Raw genomic sequence first — 18068 nt, 5'->3', positions numbered from 1 at the left:
GAGAAGAAACCACTCTGGACGAGTGAAGGCTACATGGACAGAAAAGTGATGGGCCGCTTTATTCAATCTCAGGCTTTTCAAGTCTCTAACTAGCCTCACTCAGAGTCACATGAAAAAGGGAGGAAGGGGTTATGTGTGAAAAATAGCACTGAAAAACATGCGAAGCGGAGTTCCTAGACAGTTCTGAAACAGCTTTGGCTGCATACAGCAGGTATCAAAATCTCACAAATAAGTCTCTCTCATCGGGCGCGTGGTTATATAGCAGTAAATTGCTGCCAGACACTGGATCTCAGCTCATCTGCTGTGAACGTGTGCCATGGCCACTTCTGAACTGGCAGGAGAAGTGTTGCAAACTGACTGCGTTCTGAACACAATTATAATTATCAACATATCTGTCATTAACAGGAATAAGATGACACTGAGTAATACAAAAGCTGTTGTTTTGCTCTAAACAGGGTTAGAGTTAGAAAACTGTATAAAAAGCAGGATCCACACTCACAAACGTACTGTTTTTTTGTTTTGTTTTTTTATTGTACAGAATGCCCAAATGGATCATCAGGATCACCAAACGTTTCAGTTTATAAGTGAGTGCGGGTCCTGCTTTTTTTCATTTGAAGTATATATGCAAAACATTTTGAAAAAAATCCTGAAGGGTCATGTATGACACTGAAGACTAGAGTAATGATGTTGAAAATTCAACTTGCCCTCTATTTATGAAACAGATAAATGCAGCCTTAGTAAACATCTTTCAAAAATATTCACCGTATGCTCTTCATTTTTAAAAAGAAAAAGCAATATTTGCCACCAGATTTCAGTATGCTTAAAATATAAGCTTAGTTATGCTAATCATATACATTAACAACCCTAATGCATGTTTTAATGCATTGCACTGTGTTGCTACAATAAACAATTATGAAGAACCACCAAGTTTATGAGCTTTTATAACCTTCAAGAATTTAAATAGATGTATATCCCTGTACTACCACTCAGAATGTGCTGCACTGTCTATTACTTACATAAAAGAAATAAATAAATAAAGTGTGCAGTGATTCAGTCAAACATTCTTAAACGCTCTCTATATATAGAAGAGTTTATTTGCAAAAACGTATATTTTGTGATTTCTCAATAATCTCAATCAAACTAATGCTAGGTTATTTTGATTAGATTAAAAACAGCCTGTCTTCCAACAAAAAACGACCCCATAGGTCGTTTGTGAAAGTACCTTATATGACCTATATTTACATTTTTAAGTTAAGCGCCCTCTAGCAGGCATAATAACAGTGACGTATGACTGTCACTGCCAATCAAAAATCGTGTTTTGTTTAAATGCAGGGGTGGACTGTTTTAATTACCGATCTCACTGTATTTCAAACTTTTACTGGGTGAAATTCGTATGAATAACAACAACTAAGGCTACCCATTACAAATATCCTGCAAATTATAAATATTAGCGCATTTACGTTTTGAACATGTGCACCCTTGGGTTTCAAAACACAGGACTTAAATACACAAGGTAAATCACTAAATTAACAAGACACGACTGAAGACAATAATACAATTAACACGAAGGAAGGTAGGGCACAGAGCACATGCACGTGACAAAAACAATAACACTGTCCAGAGACGTGGCATATACGTTTTAATGGGTCATATTTTAGGGATTTGTGCAAACAACCCATACAGACATATTGGTTGGAGGACATGTTGGTTAAAAACTAACAAAGAAATACGGCTACTTAATCTGTTTTTTTAAATAAACTCGTCATATATGAAGAATAAGCAACAATAGGTAATGAAGCTAAAGTAATAGACAAACAATACCTTACTTAGAATAAATGTGACCAGCACAGAACTGCTGGTACCGATTACCAGCTCAGTTCGATCACTGTGTCACGATTCCGTGGTTTCTCGGGAGAGAAAAGGAGCGCTCGAGACTCGAAAATAAACTTAAATAGATTTAATCCAAAAAATGACAAAATAAATATACAAAAGCCAAAACAAAAACCACGAAAAAGAGCTCAGGGAACAAACAGAGTACGTTGAAACATAGTAACGTTGTAACTTAGTAACTTTGATAATCCGACAACCGTGAACACAGAACACAGGGTTTATATACACAAGGAAATGAACTAAATTAACAAGACACGGCTGAAGACAATTAAACAAATTAAACACAATGGGAAGGCAGGGCACAGACAACACGTGGCTCGAGACAAAAACAATAACAAAAGTCCAGAGTGTGACATAATGCCCCCCTCCCGGAAGGTGCGTCCTCGCACCTAAAGTAACAACAAACAAAAAACAACAACTCGGAACTGGGAATACCGGATCTTGGGAGGAGGTTCCGGTGGAGGACGACCCCCAGGAGGGGGCAAGCAGACAGGAGTCCAGGGGGGCACAGAAGGAGGGAGGAGCCAGGGAGGACACAGGAGGAGTCCGGAGCAGGAGGAGATCCAGAGCCCAGCCATGATGGTCCATGGTGGCGCTAAGGAGGGGAGGAGCCATGGAGGAGGAGCGCCATCGACTCCATGGGTCCGACCGACGGCGTGGAGCAGGTGGTGCAGAAGACTGAGGCCGGGCGGAGAGCCGAAGAGCCAAGGTGACGCGCGGAGGCGCTGGAGGTCCGAGGCGACGCCGCCAAGCCGCGACGACACACGGAGACGGGGACAGGAAGGGACGCTGGCGAGCCAGAGCGACTGAGAGGACTGAGGTGGAGCCGGAGGAAGGAGGAGCCTGACAGAGCCGGTGGGATGGAGGGACGAGGCGGCCGAGGAGAGGAATCGAGGCGACGGATGGTCGACTGACAGACCAAGGCGAGCCGGAGGGACGATGGGAGCCTGGTGGAGCTGGTGGACTGACGGACCACGGTGGAGAGGAGGAGCTAGAAGCCCAGGGGAGCCGACGGTCTACGAGGCGAGGAGGAGTCCGGGACTCGGAGGCGGGACGGTGAGGCGAGGATCGCCCACCCGACGGCGGCGATGGGGACCGGCAGACCCGTGGCGAGCTCGTGATGAGAGCTGAGGATGAGCGCAGGGGCTGCTGGGATCCATCGTCATGGTGTGACTAGGGTGGGAGGGTGGAAAACTGAAAGCGCCACGAGGCGCGGGCACTGGAACTCGGGAGCGCTGCGCGCGGCACTCGGGAACCGAGGCGCCGGCGCGGGGCACTGGAACTCGGGGAGCTGGGCGCGGGCACTGGAGAACTCGAACTGGGGCGCTGGGCGCGGGCACTGGAACTCGGGAGGCGCGCCGGGCGGGCACTGGAACTCGGAGGAGGCGCACAGGGAACAGTCTCTAGGACGCTAACAGGACGGCTGGGCGGGACCAGCGGGCTAACAGGACGGCTGGGCGGGACCAGCGGGCTAACAGGACGGCTGGGCGGGACCAGCGGGCTAACAGGACGGCTGGGCGGGACCAGCGACTCAGGATACGGAGGTGCCCAGTCTAAGTCCACATCATCCAGTTCCTCTTGTAGATCCAGCAGCCCCAGTTGGATGATCAGCTCATCCTCAGCCGATGTGCAGTGGCGGAGCTCACCGCGGCGCTCGCTGTCGGCTGTCTCCACCGCGCAAAGCTCTGATGCCCGCTCACGCACCTGGTCTGTCGCAATCGGCTCGGGTCCGGTGGCGCTCCACGGCTCTGTCGCTCTCCTCAGCGATGGTTCGTGGTCGCCCCCGGCTCAGCGATTGCGCCCTCCGTGGGCACAGGCTCGCCTCCCGCGACGCCGGGAGATGATGGGCTGGGTTCTGGATCTGGAGTGGGGCTGGTGTCGTTGTCCTCCAGCGCGAACCGTTATCGGCGAAGTTGCAGGACACCAGCACCCACTCGATGCGTACGCCGCGACGCTCTCGAAGAGCCGTCCCGGACAGCTTTGCTCGTGTGGTGGTGTTCAGTCCGCGAAGTGAATCGAGCACAAAAAGCCGTCCGGAAGCGCGAAGTAGTTCGCGAGGGCGAGGAAGTCTCATAGTATAGCCCTCGAGAGCGATCCTCCTGCTCCAGCAGGAGGATGAGGAAATTTGGGTCGTTGTAGGGGAATCCATGAAAAACAAACCCAAAAACAAAAAGGGGAAAACGCCGCTTTTTTTTTATGGTCGGATTATCCTGTCACGATTCCGTGGCAGCTCGGGAGAAAAGGAGCGCTCGAGACCAAAATAAACTTAAATAGATTTAATCCAAAAAATGACAAAATAAATATACAAAAGCCAAAACAAAAACCACGAAAAGAGCTCGGGAACAAAACAGAGTACGTTGAAACATAGTAACGTTGTAACTTAGTAACTTTGATAATCCGACAACCGTGAACACAGAACACAGGGTTTATATACACAAGGAAATGAACTAAATTAACAAGACACGGCTGAAGACAATTAAACAAATTAAACACAATGGGAAGGCAGGGCACAGACAACACGTGGCTCGAGACAAAAACAATAACAAAAGTCCAGAGTGTGACACACTGAGTATAATTCATTAAAACACCAGTTCTTAACTGTTTCCCCGAAGGACTCCTCAATCAAGTGTTTATGTTCTGAACTAGCATTCAACTCCCGCAGTAATTGTCAGGCACTTCATTAATTCAATTAGATGCACGTTTCAAAAAAAGCGAAAAAAAAAAACCAAAACGTCATGGCCTATTCCTAAGCAGACACTATTGACACAGTTAAGCTCAGTAGAGAACCATTCAATCAAACGCACTAATGATTGAGGGGCACTTGGTCAGAGAACCATGTGACAGATCGATTTGCATAACAGTTGACCCAGTTGAGGCAACAAAAAAAGTTTACTTAATTCTGAAAGTCATATTCTATTAACCGGTTACACTTCAGAACTGCGGGCCACATCATCATGGTCCTCAGAGTAAATGTGAATACTCAGTAAATTAATTAGTCATACAGCCATTGATAGCCCAAGAAGAACATGTCCAAAGGGTGTTGTGAGCCCACTGCAAACCGCTTTAATTAACACATACATGGCTCAGGAGGAACCTTGGCTTGGGTACACTAAGCACATATCAAAAATACTTTTTCTGGGGAGCAGCCTGACGTTCCTCAGGGCTTCTGTTGTTTCTCAACTCTAATCCATTCCAGCAGCTAATCTTTCGTAAAACCATTTGTTGACAATTTACGGCCAGGGTGGGGCTTTAGTAAAAGGGTTTTGGACAACTTTCAAAAAATGTATCCTATGAGAGAGCCTTTTTTAAAATTGTTATGTTGCAATAAAGAAACTTAAATTCACAGTCACAGGGCTAATTATGCAAACATCCCTTTTCTTAAGCACCCATAAACAGATGCTTGCTCAGTGCTACTACTGTAGGCCTGTCAAAGGACAAACAGAAGAGCGCTAATGCAGAAGGTGAACTGCTTACCTGCTATCTTGACGCTACATGATGTACTTTAGTAGGAGGGTTCCGTCAACTGGGTCCATTTTGGAACAGAGTCCCACTTTGCCAGGGCAGAGTTCTTTGTGCATGTTGTGGAGGGCGTGGCGCCATCGCATATACTGCATCAATCACTTAACATCACCTTTCCTTCTTGCTCGTAGGACGAGTCTTTTCCGATCCTCTCTTGATCTGACACACGAAAGAAAAAGTTTGCATAAACATCGACTGAAGTGTCATTAGATTTTGACTGAATCGGCCACGCTCACACCAGGAGAGCACTGAAGAGACTGATGTTGCACATCTTGACGCTTTCTACAGCGAATGCACTCAAGTTCCTTGCCACTTCAGTATCTTCACTGATAACGAACCAATCGGTTGCGAGCTCGAGGCAACACTTTGGGAGACTTTTAAATGTAATAAAATAATAAATGAAATAAAACACATAAAATAATACCTTACTTGACCTTACTTGGGGCTTGTTCAAAATAAGTAAATAAACTTATACAATAAAAACTATATAAAATATAAAATAAATATAATATAATATAATATTGAAAAGTATTAGACTTAGTAGACATGTAATTACAAATTAATAAGATGACATGGAGTTAGCAAGTTACTTATAGTTAGTTGAATGTCTAAAGTGGACTATTAAAATAAAGTGTAAGCATAAAATATAAAAACATTTTTCAGATTTAAACAGAAAGTCTGTAGTTTATGTGTAACACATTAAAAATAGATTAATCTAGGCATTCATCCGCCTCATCAGGTTTGTACAGTGTAGAAATGCCTATTGATTATAATTGCAGCAGCCTACTTTGGTTGTGTGGCAACATAAACATGTTACTTTGAGAGCATTCTTCATTTTAGACAAGTGCAACACCAAACTAGTTACATTTGCCAGGTGTTTCGTTTACCAAATATACAACAGTAGTTGTAATCTGATGCAATAAAATAATTTAAACTGCTCCTGCCCTAATGTGCAACTTACTTCTGAGTCAAACACGACTGTGCCTTATTTTATAAAATATTTGGAATTTAATTGGAATGAAATTAAGCAAAACAAAGGATCCTACTTGTCATTTACATACTACGAAAACAATTCAAAACATAATAATTTAGAGCATGTTGCTTCTTTAATAAGCACTGTGCACAGCGGTGTTACAGGGTGACACACTTTAAACGCTAATCAATTTAATTTTATACACCAATTTAATCAGCTTGCCAGCAACAAAACCAGAATGCATTAAGGAAATGTTTTGTTTCAGTTGCATGAAAGTATATTTGATTTTTTATAAAAATTTTCAGCTAAATATTCCATTGTCCTATCATATAGATAATAAACACATATGGATTTGTGTTAAAACGTCTAATCTGAAGTTTGTAAGAGGTTTGACTATGATATGCCAGTTTATATTCAGGAACAGCTTTAGTCATGAACAGTAATTTTGTGTTATTTATTTAATATATATTCTTATTTAATAACATAAAAATAGAATAAATTAAAGCATGAATAAAATAATCAATAACAACATTTTTACTTTTTAATAAATATTTATATAGTCATTTAAATATATTTATTTAATTAATTAATGCATTTTATTAAATACATATAAATAAATTAGTGCTTTCAAATTATTAATCACAATTAATTACATCCAAAATATTTTGTTTACATAGTAATTTTTATTGATTATGTATATATAAACACACACAGTATATATTCAGTATACATTTAAGAAAAATGTGACATTTAAATATCAAATATATTTAATATTAATTATTAATATAAATATATACGTGTAAATGTTTTCAAAATATATGTATAAATTATGTAAACAGATCTTTAATTTGATGAGATTAATCATTTAGCAGCACTAAATTCAATTAAAAAGTTGGCTTCTATTTGATTTTACAGTTGCACTTTTATGAGGAAAAAGGTTGTATTTTAAACAACTGCTGCAAAAACTTCATACATGTGACACTGTAAAAGACTGTATTCAAATAGAAAGGTGGGGGTGATAATCAAATATCTTCAATATGCCACGAGTTGTCATCTCACATGTTCAGTTATCCAAGTCCCGTATCTTGCTCTTCATGCCACGGATAAATGAAAGAGGTCTGGTAACACACGAGGGTGGAATAATAGACAGGAGACAGCAAGCAAGATTAATTATCTCTCAGCGCCATATAATCATGCCAGACAGCTGTATATTCATTAGAGCTGGAGTTGCTCAGCTTGGTTTTTTTTTTTTTTTCTTTTTTTTTTTTGTAAGGTCTTAATTGCAAAGGAGCTTTTTCTAATTATGACCCTGCCAGAACAAACAGTGGAGATAGCTGTCAGATGTCAGGTTGGCAGATTGCAGGGTACACTCTTCAGAATAAAGCCTGTGCCATTGTCTTTTGGGTTGCTGCCAGCATTTACAGTACATTTACAGTATTTCAAACAACTGCAAAACCGAAAGAGCAATCATTACTCTCTTACAATAGAATGCCTTTCAGGTTAATGTCGCTTAGTGCGGTATTGTACTGTTGCTTGAAATTTCAAAAGCATGGTTTCCTTTTGCTCAATACTCTTTTCTGTTCTGCCCAAGACAAACCCATCCATACCCATACATTTTCAAACCTTTTCTTATCTAAACAAAACCAGCTTTTTTTTTTTTTTTAAAGCTGCTGTTAGTAAAGAAATGTCTGTCCTATTCTTCTAGGGTTTCTAATCACCAGCACTTCAGCTTTGCCTTAAACAGAAAGCCAAAGGCAATTTAACATCCTCGACAGTCCTTTGAATCTTGAAAACCCTAAATTAAAGAGGCAGGTTATGCTTGTGTAATTGTTCGCCACAAGCATAACTATTGGTGGTGGTGGTGTGTGTGTGTGTGTGTGTGTGTGTGAGTGTGTGTGAGTGTGAATCTCTGCTGGGGGAGGATGGTCAACCCACACACTTCTTAATGTTCTTCATATACACAAACACATTAGCACTCTTTCGCACTAACTCCTGATCCAATAGTGTGAGTGCTTCCACATATGCTACTGTTCAACTAGCTTACAATAATTAAAAACACTGAAACCCCCAAAATTATATGAATAAAATGCAGAACATGCATCAAACATACAAAATTTATTTTATCTTCATATGAGGCATTTTCTCACCTAAAAATAATCTCTGATCAATTCAAATAAATTATTCTGCACATTTAAAATGAGTTATTTGGCAAAAACAAAGCAGTTAAACAAAATCAAAAATAAAATATACATAATGTATAATAATTAATTCAATAAAATTATAATTTTTTTAACAATAAATAATCAAATAAACTTTATTTAAAAATAAAAAGTAAACAATGCAATAAATAAAAAATAAAACAAAATAATTGGAGTAAAATAATTTAAATTAAAAGTTATACAGATTTTACCTTCAAAAGAAAGTATTATACTAACTTAAAAATAATTTAGTGGCAAAGCAAAGTAAACAAAGCAAAGCAAATTGGACTAATTTAAACTAATTTAAAATAAAAAGTATGTAGATTTTAGATGCATGGGGCATTAAAAATACCCAGTATTGGAATATGAAATGAACAACTTCAGCAACTTGACAACTTCAAAAAAAAACAAAAAAACATGTGGCCTCACACACAAATTCCTACAGATCTGACACAGTTACAAGCACAAACTCCTCATCCTACATTCTAAGCACATCCCCATTCTCTATACCACTCGGCCTTGCACCTTTTGAGAATCCTTTTCCAATTAAGGGAAGCATCTCAGAGAGTTTGTCGGGGCTGAAAGGTGGCAGAGACGAGGGCCGTGACAGAGTAGCACGTCACGTAACCTGCAGTACCTCACGCTGCTCCGGGCTTTAAAGACACTAGCTGTCCTGCTCCGAGGGCTCTGCTCTCACTGGGAATAATGGCTCTGACTCTCCCCATTTGCCAGAAAAACCTCCAGAGCCTTTTGTCTCACTTAAGTCTCTTGTTTGTGGTTTCTGACGAGTGATTTTCTTCTGAAAGGGTTTTGTGGAAACTCTGCTGTACCCTTAACCTCAACAACAACAACGAAAAAATCTTGATACAAAGCGCTTTTGATTCAGATGCAATGTGAGCGCTCTATAGAAACGGCAAAGACTGTGCGCGCAACTCAAGGAGCGCCGGTCTCTGAATGCACTTACTGTATAAAAGCAATCCATTAACTTCCGGCGAATAAATTAAAATATTCAGCATAGAGATAGATGCTATAATTGATGCAAAGGACGGAATGACTGCTTTAGATGTTGCATACATTAGTTTTGGATCTCAGACCTCAAAATCCCTTCAGCAATCAAAGAAAAGGGTAATTATTTCTGGCCTTTCAGAAATAATTCAGGTATTATTTGTTTGAGAGGCTTTAGGCATTTCGTCGGACAATCTAAATGTTAACAGTATTTTTCATATGTGTAAAATTTAAAAAAATTAGCCGCTGTATTTAACAATCTATGTAAATGTGTTAGTTTCTATAAGTCAAACTTGGCTTTTAAGCGACTTCCAGCTCAAGGGCACAGTTTCGATGACTCAAGTGTGCTTTTTATAAGGATCGAACCAACATTCTTTTGTTTACAAACCCACCTCTATAATACACAAGAAACTACATTCCAATTTAGGTGGGATGGTGATAATAGATGCAATCTGCATCACCTCTGCATTTATCAGACATCTCTACTGGATGAAGGATGGGTCCTGCCTTTTGATCAACGTTCCCATGCAAAAACATTTAAGACATAAGACGTCTCCTCCGCCACTCCTCTCTGAGTAGCACAAGCCTCAGGGAGGTTTTGTAGAGAAACCAAAGCACCTCAAGTTTTTCTGTTAAAGCTTGGCAATCCAAATCCCTGAATTGTCCCCGGGGGACATCCTTCAACACTTTTTGAATACAAACAAGGCTGTCTTGTGTCTCATCATTGTTTTTAAAATAGCCCAATTGTGGGAGCCATTTATCTGTTTAAAGATTAAAAACGAGCTAATGGAATACATGTTTTGGTCTCGCTGCATGGATTCTCAATTCAGGGGTATTCAAAGCATCATCTCAAAGGTGTATATATATATATATATATATATATATATATATATATATATATATATATATATATATATATATTTTTTTTTTTTTTTTTTTTGAATATTTGGTCAATATTGTAGGAATTAGTTTCAGCACAATGAACATAAAGATGTTACTTTGTATGCTATATATATATATATATATATATAATACTGCTAAATAATTACATTTTAAACACAGTGGTATATACCACTTTCACAATAAACAATGCAGTTTTCTATGCAGAAAATATTGCCTTACAACCCCAGTGAGTGTACATTGCAAAGGAGGAAGAGAGGTAAACAATGAGTATAGCTTGTGCTGAGGTTGTAGACTCTAGTACATGAAAAGTTTGCTTTGCTGTATATTGCTTAGCTCAAAAGCAATTACTGTGCAAATGTTTGTGAAATGACTATCTTTCTCTTCCAATTGCTTCCTGCCAACACTATAGATTACATATGGTGAAAAAAAAATACAGTACATTTTAGCATACCGTTCTTGCCTTTGAAAGAATTTTCACACAGAAATTGCTGGAAAATTTAAAAAATAAAAAATGTAAAGTAACATTGAATTAAACATGGAATTTTGTAGCAGAATGAATAAAATTATATTGTCTTGTACTCCATTTATGATTAGGGTTATTTATTACAGTGCGGTAGTTTCAAGTGACAGTTTATGTGCTACTTATACAGGACTGGAGATGTTATAATGGCAATTTGCTTATATACATGCTTTTTTAGATTTATAAAACCATTCTCACATACTATATCTAAATTAGCAAAATACTGTGCATACAAGTTTAAACAGCATATTATGCACAGCCTCATCTGCATATAATTTCCATCCAGACAGGTGATTTAAGTAGCAACACATTTAAATTAGTTTTAATGTTGTTTAGATATTTTAGGTGAAAATAAAACACTGATGAAGACAAGTTATTCTTGCTTTGCAAATGCAATAGAGGGGACCACTGAAAGAACTTGCTTACCATTTTCTTAAACAAACGCTGAACTGCAACAGTGTTTTTCACAATTTTGGGAAGGCCACTGGCGGCCATCAAAGTGATTGCTGTCAGCATTAAGTGGCACAGCTCTGCACAATGCAACACATCTGAGTGCATCTTTACAGCGTCATCACACCTACATCCATGAATACCAATGATCAGACTGATCCAGACAGCTGACAAAAGATGTTTCCACAGACCAGTGGTCCATGCGACTGCCAAGCTAACAACTCAATTCAAGCTAAGTGTGCATTAGACATTGATGTTTGCTTCAAAATAAAATGTTTTTTGAACGGAGGACGCAATTTTTGCAATTTAGAACAAGCCCAAGTGGAATTATCATGAGCCAAGAAATCTACGCTTTCGTTAAAAACACACTCCCCTTAAAATGTCATGGGAAAAGTGTAAAAGCAGTGCATCAATTACAATCCTTCCGTTTATAGCTTATATTTTAATGGCTTTTCAATTAGTTACGTTTAATTAATTTAGTTTTATAACTTCTGGGTGATGACTGCATCTGATTTGAGCATTTACTTTAAAGGTATAGCTCACACAAAAAATTAATTACCCCACAATTTGCTCACCTCCAAGCCATCCAAAGTGTATATGACTTTCTTATTTCAGTTTTTAAAAATGTATCCTGGCTCTTCCAAACTTGGATAGTGGGCATTATTTTCAAGCTCCATAAATGGTATATTAATCCATTGTAAAACTAACCGGGGGGTAACACATGTTTTCTGAGGCGGATCAATGTTTGTTTTTTTGCAACAAAAATATTTCTGTTTTTAAAATTATAACCCAGATCACTGACTTCCGCAACGACTATATAGCTCTCCATGAGCTGGCTGACCTCTGAATTTTGAGTTTTGAATAGTTCATTACATTGTAATGGGAGATATACACAGCAAGAAAAAGAATGTCAGTGTGATGCATTAGTTTATTATAACTAAATTTAAAAAATATATTATTTACTGTAAATACTGCAAATGGCACTTTTGACGGCATCTTTTGTGCTGCTGCACCATATATATATGCAAAAACAAGTCAAATTGAAAATTCTAGAAGTTAAACCAACAATTAGATTTAATTGTTGGCACTGTGCGCTACTTTTTCCGGTCATTTAAATTTGGCAAATGGAAAGATCATGGATCAAATTAAAACAATTTTGCCAGCAGCAATGGTATAATACATTTCCCTAACGTTTATTCCTTTTGAATCTAGTTAAATGAGGCATTTTGTGTACAATCAATAACTGGGCTAATATATATTCACCAGCATCAGCCAGTCTGATGCTACTCAGTCTCAGACAATGTGCATATAGATATTTCATTTACAATTTGATGGATACTGCATTAAAAAATTGGCAAGAATAAGACTTGTGCTATGCAATTAGATTAAGCCGAGTAGCAAGCAAACTAGATTAGTGGTTTTCAACCAGTTCCGCTTCAGAATCCAAGATGAGTATCAAAACTGCACAAATAAAACGTCGTGCGTTTTTTTTTTTATAAGTTGCTGAAGCCTATTTATTTTCCGATTCTATCAATACACAATTATGTGGATCTTTGGGGTCCAAACCACTCCAGAAAATGCTCCTTAAAAGTCAGGATGCAAGTCCCCTTATTCAAAAGAGCAGTGAAATCAAGAAGCTACAGCAAACAGATGTCAACAAGCTAAACTTTGTCCTCCCATCTTCTGATATCACGGAGATCCATCTCAACATGTGCAATCCATAATCACAAGCTGTTCTCTGCATGGAGAATTTCCTGTATGTTCAACCCTGATAAAAGCAGAGCCGAGTGCTACAAACAGAGAAAGACAGTGGCGAGAGATAGAGAATAGGAAGGAGGTAGAGAGGAGGAGAGGCAGAGAGCTGAACGCTGAGATATCCAGCCTTTTAATCCGACAGTAACCAGAGGGGCTTTTTGTGAGGGCTGGAAAATCACCAGCATTGATGTAGCGCTCTCTGCTATCTCTGGCTGCTGCATCTTCGATAAGCGTGGGGGTCAACACAGTCTTTATATTTAAGCATTGCATTCTCTCTGATAAAGCAGCAATGCTATACATTTCTGTACTCATTAACGTGCTATCTGATGCATTATCTCAATTAAATTCAACATAAATCAACATAAATCTAACACCTCAAAACGGTCACAAATCGAGGGTTTTGCTATTTTTTAAAATGATTTTTAGAAGTCCACCAAAACTATTTTTTCTTTTATTGATCCTTTAGAAATCGTTTTGAAACTATTCATTCATTAATGAATTAACTAACAATGACAAATACATTTGTTGCAATCTTTGTTAAAGCTAATAAAATGCATATGTTTCCTGAGGTGCAATTACAATTTTTGTATGTTTGGTCTTCATTTGGATACTAATTGCCAATTTAGCCTCTGATTTGAAAACTCTTTTGGAAGGGGCTTGTCTGATTTTAATGTAAACTCCCACTGCTATGATGGGCTATGATGGGCTATCTTCGTCCTACAGTAAATATTATAATCACATGTAAAACAGTTTTTCAAAAGAGCTTTTACTGTGTTTTTACTATAATAGCCACTAACTAATGGTGAAAGGTACTACAGGTACTACTAATTAATCACAGTATTAGACATGATAGACATGAATTATTCAGAAAGCACTTCCATTACTGATTACATAGACAATGATGCATACTTATCATGACACGATACTCCTTATTATTACTTATTATTTATTATCTTATTTTTATTATTTAAAATTGGCAAACTAATTTTTATATCCATTTTGGTAAAAAAGCCCTGCTGCTTTATATTTTTGTGAAAACATTAATTAATTATTTTCAGGGTTCTTTGATGAATAAAAACTTTAAAAAGAACAGAATTTTTTGTCTCCGCTGTCAGTTTTGATCCATTAATGCATCCTTTCTGAATTAAAGCATTCATTTTCTTTGAAAGAAAAAATCTTACCAATCCCAAATTTCTGAAAAGTAGTGCAAGTATCTTGTCCTATTAGTAATGCATGTGTGTGTTCAACAGAATGCTGTGAATTAAAGGTTCATTATTAAACTGTATTTCATTTTTTTTTTTTTTTAGCAATTTCAACATGACCATTTCGTGAACGAGACCTAATGCACACGCTGAAACACGAGGAAACCAAACAACGGCTTTCTGAATGCTTTACACATAAATTTGTCCTGCAGATGTTTCATTAATGAAGCCTACTGAATAAACAGAGCATGCCAATAAAGTTGAGATCCAAGCTAAGAGGCCTTAAGGTTAAAAATATGCATGTGCTGTTTATGTTTTGCTTCAGTTGCTGACCTTTCTGCAAAAAACAGACACAATTTAAATGAAAAATATGACATCAAATGACTTCTATATCAATGGTTTTTCTAAAGAAGCACTCTCCAACAGCGATGGATGGATTAAAGCTTCAGCGGGGACCTCCCTTGAGCTCGATGTGCTCTCACTGAGCTCCTAGGCGTGGCGCCAATGAGAAAAGGGATGGTAAAATACTGCCCAAACGTTACTGGGATTGGTTGATTACACCATCAGTGCACAAATCCACATCAACGGGTCAAACTGATGGAACAGGACTGACTAATTACAGAGTAAACAACTCTCTCATTTGGTCAACACCACTTTCAGGCACGTCCCAATCAATGTGAACTTCAAATTACTAGAAATGATCTGTCAGCAAGCACTCAGCTGGGTTAAACTGAAGCCTCATCTCTGTGACCATCATTACACCTGCAATGTGTACGCAAAGAGTGACTAGAATGATTATATTGATGAATATCAAAAATAAAATTGAATGCTATAACTTTAAAATGGCTGATGCTACACAATTTCTTTTAAATTAACTAAAAAATAAAACATAAAATAAAATGCATTTAAGCATCACAATTATACAGCAATGTAAAGTATGAAAAACTGATATTAGAATGATTTCCTATATCTAGAGTAAAGGCTCATGTCGTTTTGCCATCATAAATAAATATGTTCTTTTTATTTTGTTTTTATGTCGCTGGGGTATTGTCACCAAGCCAGCAGAGGGAGCCCTGACCTCTGGGTGATCTGCATTCACTCCCTCTGCGACAACTTCCTGTCCCAGGACTATAAATACTGCAGCAAGCCACTCAACTGCAGGTTGCATTGTTCGCCTGTTTCGATTTGTTGTTCCCTAGTATCCCAGTGTTTTCCAAGTTCTTGTTTATCTGGTTTTGACCCTGCCTGTCTTCTGATTCTGTGATTGTTTGCTGCCTGACTTGACCACCGCCTGTCTCTGGATTTTGCTATTGCCTTACCTCTGATATTCCTGTTTGCCCTGTTTGAGCGCCTGCCTGTTTTGACCATGCCTTCCTTTAATAAAAGCCTGCACATGGATCCGCCGCCTCAGACCCTTCATACGTGACAGAATGCAACCTCGCACCAGGATCCAGCGGCTTTTCACCTGATCCATGGCCAGGTAGGACCCTCGCTAGACGTTTATTGGCCCTCAAAGCAAGGTACCCGATCGATTGAGGATTATACTCAAGAGTTTTGGACATGGCTTACCTCTCTGACATACCGGACTGTTTATTGATTGAGTTGTATCATGAGGAGTACATCAGCGCTCAAATCTAAACTTGTTCGCGAGGGTCCACGTGAGTCGCTTGCTCAGTTTATTGAGTTTGGTTTAGTGACTGTGGGGTCAGCTTTCACGTTGGGTGTTGAGGAGGAAAAGGATACAGCATCAAATCCAGTAATGGCTGCCTTCCCCGAGCCGCTGCCCAAGATGGCCGCCTTCCCCGAGCCGCTGCCCAAGATGGCGCCTTCCCGAGCCGCCGCCCAAGATGGCGCCTTCTTCCCAGAGCCGCTGCCCAAGATGGCCACCTTCTTCCCAGAGCCGCTGCCCAAGATGGCGCCTTCTTCCCGAGCCGCTGCCTGCCCAAGATGGCCGCCTTCCCAGAGCCGCTTCCCAAGATGGCTGCCGCCTGCCCAGAGCCGCTTCCCAAGATGGCTGCCGCCTGCCCAGAGCCGCTTCCCAAGATGGCCGCGCCTGCCCAGAGCCGGCTTCCCAAGATGGTCGCCGCCTGCCCAGAGCAGCTTCCCAAGATGGTCGCCGCCTGCCCAGAGCCGCTTCCCAAGATGGTCGCCGCCTGCCCAGAGCCGCTTCCCAAGATGGTCGCCGCCTGCCCAGAGCCGCTTCCCAAGATGGTCGCCGCCTGCCCAGAGCCGCTTCCCAAGATGGTCGCCGCCTGCCCAGAGCCGCTTCCCAAGATGGTCGCCGCCTGCCCAGAGCCGCTTCCCAAGATGGTCGCCGCCTGCCCAGAGCCGCTTCCCAAGATGGTCGCCGCCTGCCCAGAGCCGCTTCCCAAGATGGTCGCCGCCTGCCCAGAGCCGCTTCCCAAGATGGCCGCCGCCTGCCCAGAGCCGCTTCCCAAGATGGTCGGCCGCCTGCCCAGAGCCGCTTCCCAAGATAGTCGCCGCCTGCCCAGAGCCGCTTTCCAACATGGCCGCCTGCCCTGCGCCGCTTTCCAACATGGCCGCCTGCCCTGCAAAGCCTCCAGTGCCCGTGCCTCGTGCCAAGCCTCCAGTGCCCGTGCCTCGTGCGTGCAAGCCTCCAGTGCCCGTGCCTCGTGCCAAGCCTCCAGTGCCCGTGCCTCGTGCCAAGCCTCCAGCGCCCGCGCCTCGTGCCAAGCCTCCAGCGCCCGCGTCTCGTGCCAAGCCTCCAGCGCCCAGCGTCTGCGTGCCAAGCCTCCAGCGCCCGTCTCGTGCCAAGCCTCCAGCGCCCGCGTCGTGCCAAGCCTCCAGCGCCTGCCTCGTGCAAGCCTCCAGCGCCGGCGCCTCGTGCCAAGCCTCCAGCGCCCGCGTCGTGCCAAGCCTCCAGCGCCCGCGCCTCGTGCCAAGCCTCCAGCGCCAGCGCCTCGTGCCAAGCCTCCAGCGCCCGCGCCTGCGTGCCAAGCCTCCAGTGCCGGCGCCTGCGTGCAAGCCTCCAGTGCCCGCGCGCCTGCGCGCGCCCCGTCCAGTGCCGCGCGCCTCGTCGCGCCCGTCCAGTGCCAGCGCCTCGTGCGCCCGCCCAGTGCCGCGCCTGCGTCGCCCGCCCAGTGCCCGCGCCTCGTGCGCCCGCCCAGTGCCCGCGCTGCGTGCGCCCGTCCAGTGCCCCGCGCCTCGGCGCGCCTCCTCAAGTTAACCCACCCTCCCACCACTTACCACCGTCGACGATGGATCCCAGCAGCCCTGCACTCATCCTCTGCCCTCCACCTGGAGCTCGCATGCAGGTCTGCCAGTCTCCATTGCCGCCGTGGGTGAAGGATCACTCGCTTCATCGCCCCGCCTCCGCAGGCCCGGACTCCAGCTCGGCTCGTAGATCCGTCGGCTTCCCTTAGGCTCCTAGCTCCCTCCTCTCCACACGTGCTCCGTCAATCCACCAGCTTCATCAGGCTCCATCGTCTCCGGCTCCGCCTTGGCGGTCGTCGACCATCCGTCGCCTCAGGATTCCACTCTACAGCTTCGCCTCGTCCCTCCATCCCTCCGGCTCTGTCAGGCTCCTCCCTCCCGGCTTCACCTCAGTCCTCTGTCGCTCTGGCTCCGCCGCGGCCCTTCTCGATCTCCCGCCTCCGCATCAGTCGCCAAAGCCTGCGGTGTCGCCTAGGACC

The 18068-nt window shown here is 42.2% G+C and overlaps 1 pseudogene; it reads right to left on the bottom strand.

Moving 5' to 3' along the window:
- Window positions 1–18068, bottom strand: part of LOC122348962 — a 39057-nt pseudogene that overhangs the window by 4368 nt on the left and 16621 nt on the right.

The sequence above is a fragment of the Puntigrus tetrazona genome, chromosome 1 (assembly GCF_018831695.1).
Source record: "Puntigrus tetrazona isolate hp1 chromosome 1, ASM1883169v1, whole genome shotgun sequence".
NCBI lineage: Eukaryota > Metazoa > Chordata > Actinopteri > Cypriniformes > Cyprinidae > Puntigrus > Puntigrus tetrazona.
The sequence above is the reverse complement of the archived record's forward strand: the minus strand, read 5'-3'. Positions and strand labels throughout refer to the sequence as shown.